The sequence below is a fragment of the Prionailurus bengalensis genome, chromosome D2 (genome assembly GCF_016509475.1).
Source record: "Prionailurus bengalensis isolate Pbe53 chromosome D2, Fcat_Pben_1.1_paternal_pri, whole genome shotgun sequence".
NCBI lineage: Eukaryota > Metazoa > Chordata > Mammalia > Carnivora > Felidae > Prionailurus > Prionailurus bengalensis.
In genome coordinates this window covers 22242044-22256904 of record NC_057351.1, presented here as the reverse complement: position 1 = coordinate 22256904, position 14861 = coordinate 22242044, and the positions used below count along the sequence as shown (strand labels likewise).

General features: G+C 40.5%; 1 protein-coding gene across 10 annotated transcripts in view; it reads left to right on the top strand.

Moving 5' to 3' along the window:
- Positions 1–14861, top strand: part of RHOBTB1 (Rho related BTB domain containing 1) — a 122917-nt gene that overhangs the window by 86855 nt on the left and 21201 nt on the right. The window contains exon 1 of one of the 10 annotated variants that reach the window (XM_043596427.1): positions 10302–10362. The exons of the other annotated variants lie outside the window; for them this stretch is intronic. The gene's annotated coding sequence lies outside the window, so the exon portion shown is untranslated. Of the gene's footprint in view, positions 1–10301; positions 10363–14861 lie in introns of those variants that run through there. 10 annotated transcript variants of the gene reach the window in all.

Here is a 14861-nt window from a genome sequence, read left to right as displayed (position 1 = left end):
CTGGAATGTTACACAGCTGAAAAGAACGAGTTTTAACTTGGCCCCGAGTTTTACTTGGTTTAATGTAACGCTTATCTTTGGGTAATACAAGGGCTGCTTCACTGTCATGTGAGATTCCTGCTTAGGATTGATTTAATGGCATGATGGCCTTCATAGATCTCACACTGACAGGCATCCACACTGGGCCTTGTCCAGCTCCTGATGTATCTGGAGTCACTTCACCACGTGTCATGCCTGTGTTTGTTTATGCCCAACAAAAATAGGCTGCTCTTTCATGTGACTGCATCAGTTGACACTGCATTGTTCTGCTCCCTTGTCTGTAAAGCTCGGTTCTATCAGCTGTAACCTGTTCCTCCTTTGATGGAAACAGGATGTGTTTTCCAAGCCAAGTTTGATTCTCCGAATGACACAGAAGGGCTTCAGGAAACACTCCCATGTTTCTGGCCCAGCTGTCCGTGGGCCTCACTTTATATGCATGTTTGTACCTTGCATTTCCTCTGTCCTCTCCAGTTCTCCACAGCCTCACAGGTGTCCTGCCACGGACCGCACTATTGGTAAAGAACAAAAAGCAGAGCTGTTCTGCCTCAGCCTCCAGCATCTTTCTGTAAATGCTAAATATTATGCAATTCCACATTCATGTAACACCAAAAAATTGCATTTTGTGGAAAAGTCTGATGGTAATAGGAGTGCCTTTTACTTGGTATAGGGTTCTGGCCACTGTATTTCATTGCTTTGCAAGAGCTGATCAATTTCTTGATGACTTCCATTTTTAGCTTTGTGTCATTCGTGAAGGAAAATAATCCTAATTACAATTTCTGACAATCCATTTGGTTTGCAAACCTGCTTTTTGACAGATGTTTTTTACTGTACTTGGTGTGAATGACAAATCAGTGGGATGTGATATATTCTTTATACCTGGATGTATTTGGAACCTTTTTAAAATAATTCCTGTGATTCTTTTGGTGACAGTGAGAGAAACCAGAGCCCTACCAAGATGCCTTAGGCCTTGTCTTTGGTGTCTTCTGCCCCTAAGGACCACAGTGGTTAATAAGTTGTCCCCTCAAACATCGTCTGGTGTGGACAGGCTCCACTTGCAGTGTGGATCCTGTGGGCCACAGTGGTGTCGGTCTGCCTACAGGAATTTGTATAACTATAAGCAGAAGGGCGTTAATCTTTCACCCCATTTTTCAACCAACTGGAATAATAGCTCCAATTTATCAAAGGCTTATATGTGCCAGTCAAAATATTAGGTGCCTTGCCAACATTATTTCAGTTAATCCTTTCAGGAACCCTAGAAGGCAGAGATTATCTCCATGCTACAAGGGAGGACAGAGCTGAGTTCTTTCACTCCCGTAACTTGCCCAAGAGTGAGTTTCAGAGGCAGATTCCAACCCACCTCTGCCTGAATCCCAGCCCCCACTCTTTCTTCTGTACCAAGCTACCTCAGCCTCATTTTAAACAGATGCGGCTGCAACCCACCCCCACATTGACGAGCTGGGTGTCTCTTTGCTCTTCTGTATTTGTGCGAAGGCTTAGAACTGGAAGAGGCCTCACAAGGTCATCTAGGTGACCCCTTTTCTTCAGGAAGGAAAATCATCCATCCAAGAAAAAATGTTGAGTACGGGAGTCCTTCTGTGGATGGAGAAGGAAGGTGGCACAGCAGCCTCAGCACCACTTAACACATTTAGAATCCGTCAAACCCTGTCTTGTCTGGAGTGAATGACTCCAACTCTCGCAGCCTTTCTTCCCACCACCTACTTTCTATCCACTTTGGATGAACTTTTTCTGGCTCTTTTAAAATATCAAGAACAAAACTATACCTAGTAACCAGGACTGTGATCAGCTGCCCTTTTTTGGCAAGAAAACAGCCTCTTTTTAAAGTGGCGGCGGGGGTGGGGGGGCGGCGCGGGGTTGGGGCTGGGTGGCTCAGTTTGTTGAGCATCTGAGTCTTGACTTTGGCTCAGGTCATGATCCCAGGGTCATGGGATCGAGCCCCGCATCAGGCTCCACGCTGAGCATAGAGCCTGCTTAAGATTCTCCCTCTCTCTCCCTCTCCCCTCCTCACACACACACTCTCTCTCTCCCTCTCTAAAATAATAAAGGGGTATCACTCTCGGTTTTTCTCTCAAACTATTATAAGAATGAAATGTTCACAATTAGGCACTAAAAAGGGAGACAAGGAGGGTGGGCTCTGCCTTTCAACAGGATATCTGGGCCCCTGTCCCTCTCGTATAGTCACCCCACACGTAAATAATTACAAATTTTATGTTTCCTTTCCTTGAAAACCTCCAGCATTGATCTGTCTCAGGATTGGATAACCTTCAAACACATCATAAAGCTTGTGGCACTGAAGGTGGTGATAACAACAGCTACAGTTTAATCAAGGCCGGGCCTGTGCCTGATGTCCACCACTTCATTCTTGTGGTGACCCTGCAAAGTAGGCTCATTTCACAGTTGAGCAAACAGGCACAGAAAGGGGCCAAGGTCAGTCAGCTAGGAAAGAGTAGAACTGAACTTTTCCTGCTAGTTCTGTCGGACTCCAGAACCCATACCTTCCCTTTCCACCGTGCTGTCATGGCTGGTGATGATGGCTGATGACAAGCTTACCTTAAATTTATCCCTAGTCCAGTCTAATTTGTATGCTGTTCTATGTGGACACTGAAGACCAGTATTCTCCATCTGTCACCAGCTCTAGTATGCCATTGTGCCTCGTAAATTCTTTAATACATAACAAATAGCTTAATTCTTTGTATAGCTAAACATGAGTGCTTTCATTTTCATTAAAAATAATACATCCAAGTGAACTTTCTGAGAGTGAGTAGGAGCCTTGGGTCCTTTATATGGCATGCTTTCCCCTAAAAAAGTGAACTTAAACATGCCCTTACACCCCACAGTTTCTGGGCATATTTTCTATTCGGTTGAAACTCATTTATTAATACAGATTATTTTCACACGTGGATTTTTCTCAAATGTTAGCTCCTATGAGAAGTGCAGTATGTGTTTTAAATGATAATATTAATCAGAGCCATGGTTTCTGTGTGTCTATTTAGATAGGTCTAGTTTCATGCTGAAGGCACACGTAATCAGATACACCATGAATACATCCCATTTTGAATGCTTGGTTGAGGCTCTTTTAAAAATTCAGGACTATGGGTGACCAGTGTTTATGTGTTTGTCTGGGATTGGCTGTACTTGTGGTTAATGGCAAGGGGAAAAGTAGGAAATGTCTAATGTGTCCAGATAGGGTGCTTTGAATGAGCTCTTCTTGTCCCTGGCACATTATAAATGCTGGGCCAGAAGTAACATTCTAATGACAATTTCAGGACAGCAAAAAGCCTGTTGGACAGTAAAATATATCAGGTGGAGGTGAGTCTGGGCCAGGACTAGGCTGAGGCAATAGGGCACTCACATTGGGCATAAAATATAAATAGTAATAACTTTTAAAAGATAGGATCACTAATTTTTTCTTTCTGCTTCAAACTCAGTATGGCTCAGTATGGCAAGGTTACTGGTCCTGACTTTATTTAATATTTTGGTATTTTGTTCATCAGGGATTTATTTTGCCTTAATTTTGTTTTTTGTTTGTTTGTTGTTTTTTTAATATTGGGCACCTGGACTATGTAGTTTTTTGGCACCTCATTGAATTTTGCACCTGTGATAAAGGAGTCCTACTCACTCACAGGACCGTCTTCGCTAGAGTCCTGACCCCCATGGTAGACTTGAAAAGGAGGAAAGTTCACAATGCATGTACTATATGGAAAAGTAACTCAAACCGCGCTTCTAAATGTGGGCACAATGGGATCTAGGAAAATTATTGCAACCTTTGTCCTAAAGTCCTGTGTCCTGCTGTGGCCTAAAAGTTTGCCCAGGTTATAGAAAACTGTAGAAAGACCAGGGCACTTGGGTGGCTCAGTCGGTTAAGCATCCGACTTTGGCTCAGATCATGATCTCGTGGTCCGTAGTTTTGAGCCCCGTGTCGGGCTCTGTGCTGACAGCTCAGAGACTGGAGCCTGCTTCAGAGTCTGTGTCTCCCTCGCTCTCTGCCCCTCCCCCACTCACACTCTGTTTCTCTCTGTCTCTCAAAAATGAATAAATGTTAAAAAAAAATGTAGAGAAAAAAACAAAACAATAGAAAGACTTAGAGGAATAAGTAGCTAGACCCAGAAACAGGAACCGTCGTTCCCTAAAAGGTTGAACTAAATTGCAGGCTTAAGTATGCCCACATATGCTGGCTATTCTGATGTCAGAGTTCTAGGGAGAGGTAAATCAGCACATTTTAGCCAGTCCCTGGATGATTATAAAGCAGGTGGTCCTCAAGGCATGCTTTGGTAAGCACTACTGTGGAATCATCATGATTATCATGCTCTTTACTGAACCTCAGCCAAAAGGGAAGAATCTCTTAAAGATTAGAGACAAAGCTTTTAAGTGAAGGAAACCAGAGGAAAGGAACACATACTGTGTGATATCATGTCTATAAAATTCCGGAAAATGCAATCCATGGTGATAGAAAGTAGATCACTGGTTGCCTGGGAAAGAGGACGAAGAGGGAGGGATGGATTGCAAAGGGACACAGGAAACTTTGGAGGTGATGGAAATGTTCATGATTTTGATAGGGATGATAGTATTGGGGTGCATACGTAAGTCAAAACTAATCAGACCGAACACTTTAAGTCTGCAAAGTTTATTGTATTTAAATTGTATCTCAATATTTTTTAAGTACAAGTATTTTAATGAACAAAAAAATCTATTATGTCTGAGGAAATGTATGTGGTAGACAACATATGTTTTAATTTATAGAATTTAGAGTTAATTCTCACTGAAATACAAATTATTTGTGTGCACTTAGGGCGGGAAATGGGACAAGATCCTTAATAGAAGAGTATGGGAAACAGGATGGTCTTGAATCTCAAGGCTCAATAATGAAACACTATCAAATTGTCCCCAAATCATGCTGATTCCCTTTTCCTAGAGATAAGCCCTCAGCTGTGTGGATCAGAGTCTGACCAAGTGGCCTGTGTCTTCGGCTGTGGTTATGTTTGTATCTTTTTCTAAAAAGATACATTGGACCAGGTATCCTGTGATAGCTGACCCCACAGTTCCCTGAAAGTTTTCTATTTCTCTGTTTCCCCATCAAATAGTAACCGTGTGGTCTTTTGTAGTTGGTTCATTCTGGAACTGGAGGGTGCAATGAGAACCTGTGGGAATGTACAGATGACCTTGTCTGTTTTGTGCTCATTCACCTTAGCTGAGAATCAGGTGCAGAGCTGGACGAGAAGTGTCCTTTCCCTGGGTGAGGTAGCTGCACGTTGGATATGAGGCTCCACTCTGGTTTGTTTCTCTGGACTGAGTCCCAGCCTGCCTGTCCAACCTCCTGTCTTGCTCCAGACATAACCTGATATTTTAATTGTGTATGGTCTGTAGCCTCTAGGCCCACAAATGTGCATTACACCTGCATAGAAATTATACTCCCACCTGCCTATTCTTTACCTACTTAATTACCACAACTATTCTAAGACTTTAGAATAAGAGGCACAAATTCCCAGAAGTCCCCTCCATACTCTCCCCCAACTCCCTGTTACCTTCAGGATCCAGGTGAAATGTCCCTCCTTATGTTCCTCAGGACTCCTTGGCAAATCCCTCTCATCACTATGATCACACACTTGAAAGTTGGCTCCTTCATCATCTTCTTCAGTTGCCCTTATGCTATGACTCCTACTATCTGTAGAACAGGAATTTTGTCTGTCTGCCCTATGCGTGGGCATGGCACATAGTAAGAGTTTAATGAATGTTAGTTGAATGAGTGCATGAATCTGTCCATCAGTCTTGTACATGGCAGGCTCTTCTAAGGCATTTACAAGGAAATGCCATTGTAACAAACTCCAAACTATTTCACTAGGTTGAATTTTATGTTTGCATTTTTATAGTAAGAATCACAAATCATGTACCTATGTGAAAGTGACAAAGACAGAAAACACTGGTGCCTAACCTCTCCTTAATGAATGAGCAAATGAAAAGATTAGCTAGGAGATGAGCTAGACCAGGAGAAAAAGAATGGAGGTACACTGACCCACACCCTGAAACCCACCTTTTCTCCACAAATATTTTTAGATTTGTGAATTATTTTTGTAAAGCCTTGTTTGAAGGAGTATTCCTTTTTTCTTTTTTAATATGAAATTTATTGTCAAATGGGTTTCTATACAACACCCAGTGTTCATCCCAACAGGTGCCCTCTTAAATAGAAAATTACTTATGTCAATACTAACGATTTTCCAGTTGTAAGGTTGTTTGTCCTCTTAGTGTCATTTCCAAGATCCTTATAAGAATCATATTTTAGGGGCACCTGGGTGGTTCAGTCAGTTAAGCGTCTGACTTTGGTTCAGGTCATGATCTCATAGTTCAGTTTGTGGGATCGAGCCCCACATTGGGCTCTGTACTAAGAGTTCAGAGCCTGGAGTCTGTTTTGGATTCTGTGTCTCCCTCTCTGTGCCTACCCTACTCGTGCTCTCGCTTTCTCTCTCTCTCTCTCTCTGTCTCTCTCTCTCAAAGATAAATACTGAAAAATATTTTTTAAATAATCATATTTTTAAATTTATTTATTTATTTATTTATTTATTTATTTATTTATTTTAAATTCATTTGCCCAAAGATGAGGGCAGTGAGTAGAAAAATTGAAGGTGGATTATTACTGCTTTGTGCTTAACCAAAACAAATAAACAAAAATGCATCAGACTAAATGCATAGAAAGGATTCAAAAACTTAAATGTGGTGGAGATTTGTAGATTGTGCACCAAAACACCCAAACAAGATTTCCGTGATGCCAGATCATCCGGCAGACAGAAAACATGCCGTGCTCTGTACCACCCTCAGCCTACTGTCCCGCACTGTCCTTCCTGCTCTGAACTGCTACATCTCATATTGTGACCGGAAGACAAAACATCAGAAAGCTGGAATTTCTTTGTCCAACTGAGCCCTGGCCCCAGGATGAATCTGTCCTTGAGAAACAACAGTGCCAAATGAGATAGCAACAGGATTTGATTGATGAGTGGGGTCACTCGTGTTCCAGGACCTAGACAGATGCTGGCTGCTGCCCAAACACTGGTCACATGACTAGGAAAAACTGTCCATTGTGGCAGCCCAGAAAAGCATTGATGGCCTCAAAAGGTGCCATAGAGACATGAATAATGAGGCCACTGGAATAGGTAAGGAGAATAGGACATACACATTGTTCAGTATATTAACGTCTTGTGTTCTGCCTTCTTACTACCTTTTTTTCTATTACTACTTAATAACTGCAAGCTTGACCAGTTGGGTCAAATAATAGCTAAGTGTGTTAACTTTTCATCAGTTTGTGATGTTTCTATACTATAACATTCTGATGAGGAAATATATTTCAGCACTACAGTTTTCCCTTTTACATTAGGTGGTAAGAAAAAAGAGACTGTTGAGTAATTCTGCAGTGTCTTCTGAGGATGATTCTGTTACTAGCTTTCAGCAGTTATATTTCAGTTAACGACATGAGCTGGTACACCAAAAGGAAAACATCTCGTGATGAGAATATTCCGCAATTCTTATTGGCTACAACATATAAAATATATCCTGTGGTGACTTTTGAACCCATGATCATATTTGTTGGACAATAACTGGTAGTGTAAAGTTTACAGAACACTTTCACAGATATGTTTCTTAGTGAACCTTGTCAACAGTTCTATCAGTAACTTTTAATATTGGCCATTTATTAGGTTTCCAAAATTGTTCCACCACTTTATTCTTCCCCTGGAACCCCTGTGTCCCCAGCCTAGATATCATCTGAAGGACAGTGCTGAATTACAGAAAGATAAAGCAAATTAGCAGATTGTCTTTTCAATTTATCACCTTGGCTATCTTTCTATCTTACTGATTTTTGTTTTTAGTGTTTGCTATGTTTTTTTTAAAAAAACAAGATGGTCTGTGAAATAGAGGGTGTTCCCTTCAGCCTTGATTCTGTGTAACACAGAAATTAGTGGGTTGAAAGTAACCTATTTCTTTACATTTCCTTTGCTTCTGGAGATTATCTAACTCCATGAAGTGATCATTAATACATTATTATCCCAGTGTTATAAAACTATCCAATTAGATGGGGTAAATGGATTTTTTAGATAAATTCCAATAATTAAGAAATATATATTAACTGGTTAATCTCTGCTGTATACCAGAGATATTATATGGTTGCCTTTCAGCAGTAATTGTCTGAAGAAATATAATAGCTCACATACTGTTTTCATTCTTTATTAAAACGTATTCCATAACTGACTTACTATACGCCTGAACTCCTTTCTTTTAGACTTTAGGACTGCAGACATATTTGCATCTATGTCCTTTATCCTTCAATATCTAGAAGGCCATTTTACTTGATAAACAGTCATTGGGAGCCTCTTTTGTCACAAATGCTGTGTTATATATACACCATGCAAGAGGAACTAATAGGAATGGAACAAAGTCCCTGAAGAAGAAACTCAGGGTACAGCAGGGAGACAGCAACATAATAATTACAGTTCAGTGTTAGAGATGCTAAAGTACAGATGTCAGCACCAGGAACAGGGAATACAGAATCACTCAGCACAAGCTCTCTAGCATCATCCTTGACTCCTCTTGGGCATATCCCACACGTGGTCCGTCAGCAAACCCTGCTGGCTCCCCGCTGCGCAAATATAGGGAATGCGGCCACCTCTCACCACCTGCACTGCTCCCAGGCCAAAGTCCAATCGCCTCTCTTGGGATTGTTACCTTTTCACTGGTTCCATCCTTCTGCCTTTTCCCCCTGACACGCCCCCTCCACCACCACCATCACTACCACCAACACCACCACCACCGTTTGGTCAGCTCTCCTGTTCAAACATAAATTATGTTATTCTGCTTAAAAAATCCCAACGGTCCACCAGTTCATTCAAAGTAAGAGCCAGACCCCATGAGGCCCTCCCTACCTCAGTCCAGCATTGCCTTCCTGAGCTCAGCTCCTGCTATTTCCCCCCCTCACCCAAGGGAGACAACCTTCCTCAGAGCCTTTGCATGAGCTGTTTCCTTTTCCACAGGGCTCTCCCCCGCAGATAGCAGCATGTTAGCTCCCTCACCTCCTCAGGTCTTTACTGAAATGTCAGCTGCTCAGTGAGGCCCTCCCTGGTCACCTCATTCCAAAAGTATCTTCTGTTCCCTAATATTTCTGTCCCTCTTCCTTGCTTTATTTTCTGTTTGGCACTTGTCACTACCTAACACAGCACCTAGTGTACATATTTTTCTTGCTTATTGTCTTTGTTCTCCACTAGAATATGAGCATGAAGATAAGCATGAGTGATTTGTATTTTTAGCTAATTGCTGTATCCTCAGTGTCTAGAAGAGTACCTGATACATAGTGCATTATCAGTTAATATTGCTGAGAGGAATGACTGTGTATTACTATTGGATAAGTGGCATGGGACAAGTCCTTTCACCTTTATGAATTCAGAGAAGATTGCTGAGAGGTCTGGGTAAAGTCTCTTTACCCTTTCACTTCACACTTTCTTGTGTGGTGGAATGATCTTGCTGGTTTACATAGTTTCCTTTCAAAAGAGTTAAGGAGCTTAATCCCAGAGACCTCCCATCTGGCATTCAGGCTGATATGGAGGCTTTCCTGTATCTACAGCTAGTCTTGCTCTCAGGAGAAAACATGAACAGTACAGGAAGGAAGTACCTCCATCATTTCTCTTCAGGGAAAGCCAAAAAGGAATGAAAATGAGAGGTGGTGTTGGGAAGGAATTTATTACCACAATTTCACCTTCTCCTGTTAAACAAGCCTTCTTTATGTCAATGCTTTCTGTTCTTATTGACCAGGAGTTAAATAAGATTTCTTCTAATAAATTACTTGTGTTTCACTCAATTTCCCATGCATTCAACTTTTTCTGATGATTGTATGAGATTTAAGAATATACTAAATGGAGCTTAGATTGTTCAGTATGGAAAATGGTATATTGAGTGAAAAATAGCCAGTTTCTATTGGATGATAACCCACAACCTTCTGTGGTAGAGGCCAATGCCCCCTGTGATATTTGTATCGTGATAGAAGAAGCAACCGTTCTTAAGACTCAAGTTTTATCTATCTCAGGGTTTGGTGGCATTGGTGGGATGTTGATAAGGCTTTCCTGCACTTAAGAGCGTGCACTGCTTTGGCTACTCAGTTTTGGAGGGTGGGGGAAAGACTGGTTTAAAGTATTGCTTCCTACTAAACGTGCAGTTATGGGCTTAGAAGAAATAGTTGCGCATGCTAATCACTCCCAAATCTGGATATATTGCAGGGTGTTTTGACAGTTTTCCCCACATAACATCTGTACTTAAGAAGCCTCACTGCTATTGGTAAAGTATTGACTTGATTTCTCTGCTCACATCCAGGGCACTGCATGGTCCTGCCCTGCTCTCCCCAGATCCCCTGCCAGGCGCTCCCCTACAGACCTCTCCATCTTCCATGAGTATGAGCTTACAGAGCCATTCATCTCCTGGTGGTTATGTTCACCGATCACTGACAACTCCCCCTGCATCTCATACACACCGGGCTGCTTCCCTACTAAAATTCTCCAAAGCCACGTGTTACACATTCCTTTTCTCTGCCATGCTCCCAGCTGTTCTGTGCTGTTTTGATCTGTTTGCATAGCGCTGTCAGACTACATGCATGAAAGGTGTGTTGTTGACTTGAATGGTTTCAAAAATGTTTCTGTAAAGAACCTACCTAAGTTGTAGGGGGAGAAGGAAGCTTGAAGCCCCAAAGGTGGAGGTCAGGGACTCCTGCGTGAACCTTTGCCAGAAGGAGACCTGTGCTCATTGGCAAAGGAAAGAAGGCCATTAAAATGTGATTGTGATCTCTACCAATATAAAGGATATAGGAGTTTCTACTCGAAAAGGAAATAATAAGCAGTACTGACATATAAAGAGGTGGTGTCCTACCACAGAATGAAAGACTTTAAGGGGCATATTAACAATGACATACTTATTGGTCACCAAGTGTTCGTCAGCAAGGAATTGACCTTTTGGAGAAGGGCATTTGGCCATCCTGCTCACAGCTATGTGGAGGACCAGATGGAACCCACAAACGTTCACAATGGCCTGTCAGACTGGCCTGATGTTGGGCTCTTAGATAAAGGATAATTTAGGTATTTTTCCTTCACTTAACCAGATAAGAAAATGCAAAGGCAGCCCCCTAGCCGACAGTGGTGGTGGACTGGATGGGACTAGGAAAGGAAAGATAAACCAAGAAGATAAGAGCACTTGTGTGATAGGAAAGAACTTGGAAAATCCATTCTTAACAACACATTTTTTTATAGTGACTATCTACCCTGTTTCAACCACTTCTTCAAAGGATGAATTTGGTATTTCAGATTGGAAAAGCAGCATTGCTTCTGGTTGCCTCTCTGACCTTTTCCCACCACGTTTGCTATATTTGACTATAGATATTACAAAGACAGGCCTTGGGAACTTGTACGGCCTTTGCTGTTTCAAGTCTAGCTTGGGCCAAGATATGTGGGCAAGATGCACTGTGTTCAGATTTTTTTCTCTTTCATCCTTCAATAAAGATTGGTCCCAACTTTGCACACACTTCTTATGTTATCCAAATACCTTTGCCAATTTTTTACATGCTATCTTTGGCCGGTGTTCTCCTTGAAAGATAACTGAAAAAAAATATGCTGTCTTGTTTGTTTAATGTCTGAAGAAAAACTGGTACAACTCAGGTTGGCTTTATCAGCACAAGCATTTTTGGAGGACTTGGGCCTTCTGTGACACCACCCCCCCCCCCCGCCCTGCTGCCCTCTACCCCTGTATGAAGCAAGATCCGCAATTATTTCCACACACAGATTTACTTTGGATTATTTTTTACTTAACTAATCAAAACATCATTGCATGGGCATTATTTGATGTGTTAGTACCCTAGAGAAACTTTTACAGTAACATTTTCCCCTTAGGGAAAAGAAATTACATTTTTCTCCCCAAAATAAACATTCCGTAGGCAAGCAACTGAGACCCTGCATGCTTAAGTCCTTTGTAACCCTGGCTTTCTTTAATAAAGCCACTTAGCCGGGTCCACAACAACAACAAAAAATTCCAAACCTCTTCCTACCCCTTCTCAGTATTCAAGTGCTGGAGTTTAGAGTTTTGTCTACTCCGTGCTTTGCTTCTGCAAAGAATTCTCAAATTTTTGTGCTTTCTACTCCAAATAGCTGTAGGACGCCATTTAAATCCTATCAGATTCTTTTTACAGCTGAAATAGGAACCCTGAGGTCATTTCTAGGCTAACCCTGCTGCATAATATGTGAGAATGCCCTCATCACACATTCCCCTCCCAATTATTTTTAAACTCAACTCTTCAAAGTAAAAAAATGTAACAGAGCCATGGAAGTGGAGATGCTAGAACCTGCCTTTTTCTTTTTATCTTCCACAGGAATGGCATTTTTAAACACGAGCTTGTGTCAGACACTGAACAGTCTCCACACAGGAATGAATGTTTTGATTAAAAGTTATTTAATAGCTCTAGTTCCTTGGAATTCTGCCTAAAGGGGGAGATATTCTTAGCTGCAGGTCCTGTGCCTTCCTTGACTAGATAGAAAAGAGGCTAAAAATCTACAGGGAATATGCGGTGTTCTCAAAATAGTTACTTGATTGTATATGTGTTTATGTAGCAGAGAATACTGCTATGTGAAGAATTAGGAATTAGAAAAGAATATAGAATGAGAAAAGAATAAGGAGCAATGTGTCAAAACAGCATCTTTCTGTAGCTGTATCACTACATCCGCTGATTCCCCAGCCTTTTGGTTAAAATCAGGGTTAGGGTACTACATTATTAGGGCAGGCCAGAAAAATGGCCTCTATAATTTATATAGAATGTTTTCTTAACTTGCATTCATATTTAGATCAACAACAGTTAAACCAAAAACGCTGAAGCAAGTTGGTAGGTAAAATATGATCTTATTTCTTAAGTGCTTTGAGTGTAAAGTAATGGAGATATATTCTCATAGCCCCTAACTGTGCATTAAAAAAAAAAAAGGAAAAAAATTTCTTTATTCCAAGGATACAAGTAGAATTTTGACTCAATAAGTTATTTTAGCTTCAAAGGTAGTGTTGTGCTCAATACAACCTCTTCTCTTTAACTATCATCCTTTTGAGGCAAAATATTTACATAACATGGAATTATTTTTCTAGCCATCCAACAGCATTTCATGCATTGAGATATTGCTGCGACACAGTTAGAAGTCGGGCCCTCCGGACCTGTATTGGGTGACGGCATTATGCTATTATCATCAAGAGATTCCATTGTTTCCAACCCCCAAGGTCCTGTCTGTACTTGTTTACAGGTCAACCGAATAGTAACTCGTGTGTGCTCAGTGGCTTGAGTGTTATCACCGTAACCTTGGCAACCGAGCCAGCTCTGATTTCAAAACCTCACATGCTGTATCATAAAATTAGATAACAGAATTGACATTTAGCTTCATGTCTGTCATATAAATTAAGCTCTGAGAATATTTCTTTTATAGCCATGTGCTTCAATATGGAAATAGGCGCCAATTAGAACAATTTTATGCATATACATACTAGTCCACATTTAGGTGCTGGGTACATTCCTCAATTCTTCCTCTACAGTATTGAACCTCACATATTGCCATGTTAATCTCACTGTGCCAAAATTCACGGTGGCTTTGTTTTATGATCAGGATGAAGCTTATAGCAGAGCTGTATCAGATGTCCTATACAAATAGGATTATGAATAATAGAAAACTCAGCTCCTAAAAAATGTAAAATTCAAAGCATTGCTGGGTACTGTTATTTATGCTGATTAGAAGTAAGGCTGTGCACAGAATATTCCACTAACTAAATCAGAATCCCGACGACAAGACAGGCTTCCCTTTCATTTATATATTTATGCATATTTTTACACATATTATATTTTCCAGTGTCTATGAATCTCTGATAATATCTTTATTTCAAGGACATTCTAAACCTGCAGATTAATACATTCATCTACTTTGAGTCCCAGGTCCTCTTTTATAATTTGTAAATATTTTAATCTCAGGATTTTCCCCTCTACTTGCTATGGTCTGATGCAGTTTTCCTGGAGTATAAATTTAAAGACTCAACTTGTGAATTACATTTAATGTAAGCACCCTGCAGTTTTCTGCATTGCAAATGATTATTTTTAGAAATTTTATGGTTGCCTGGATATATTTGTTTGTCTTCATTGATATGTAGGGGGAAAAAGCTCATTAATGATTTAAAAAGAAGGTGTTTTGATTCATCGACTTGATTCTTCTCATTACATAAACAATAAAGGCAATAAATTAACATCTAATAAAATTGTAAGAGTTTATTTCTGAATTTAGCTGCAAGATAGTCTTGAATCCTTGGGCATAATTTTTCCTGTTCTTTATATTCTTTTGCCTCAATGTTTTCAAAGTCACCATTCAGCATATTTTAACCTAGATGATTGGTTTATAATTCTTATTAAAGATACCTTTTAGCAGCTGTCAAACACCATAATTGAACAACCGTTTTATGAAACGGTTCTTTGGCCTCTAAAATGGTAAGTTGTTATGTAAAAATAGAAGATCTTTATGTCAAAATTGACTGTAAAATACTTTTTCTTTTCCCCGTTTACCTGCTGTGTCATATATACCATTTGAGAAATCTGCTTCCAACATTCTCTTATTACCCATCCAACTATTGCTAGTTTTCTGTTAAATACTACCTTCTTGCCATATATCTAGTAAAGAGTCAAAATTCCTGCAAATTCAGGACATTTTCTTTTCAGAAACAGATAAGTGGTTGTGCTCTCTACATGTGTGCTTAAGTGGGAAGAAGGGCAGAAATCCTTC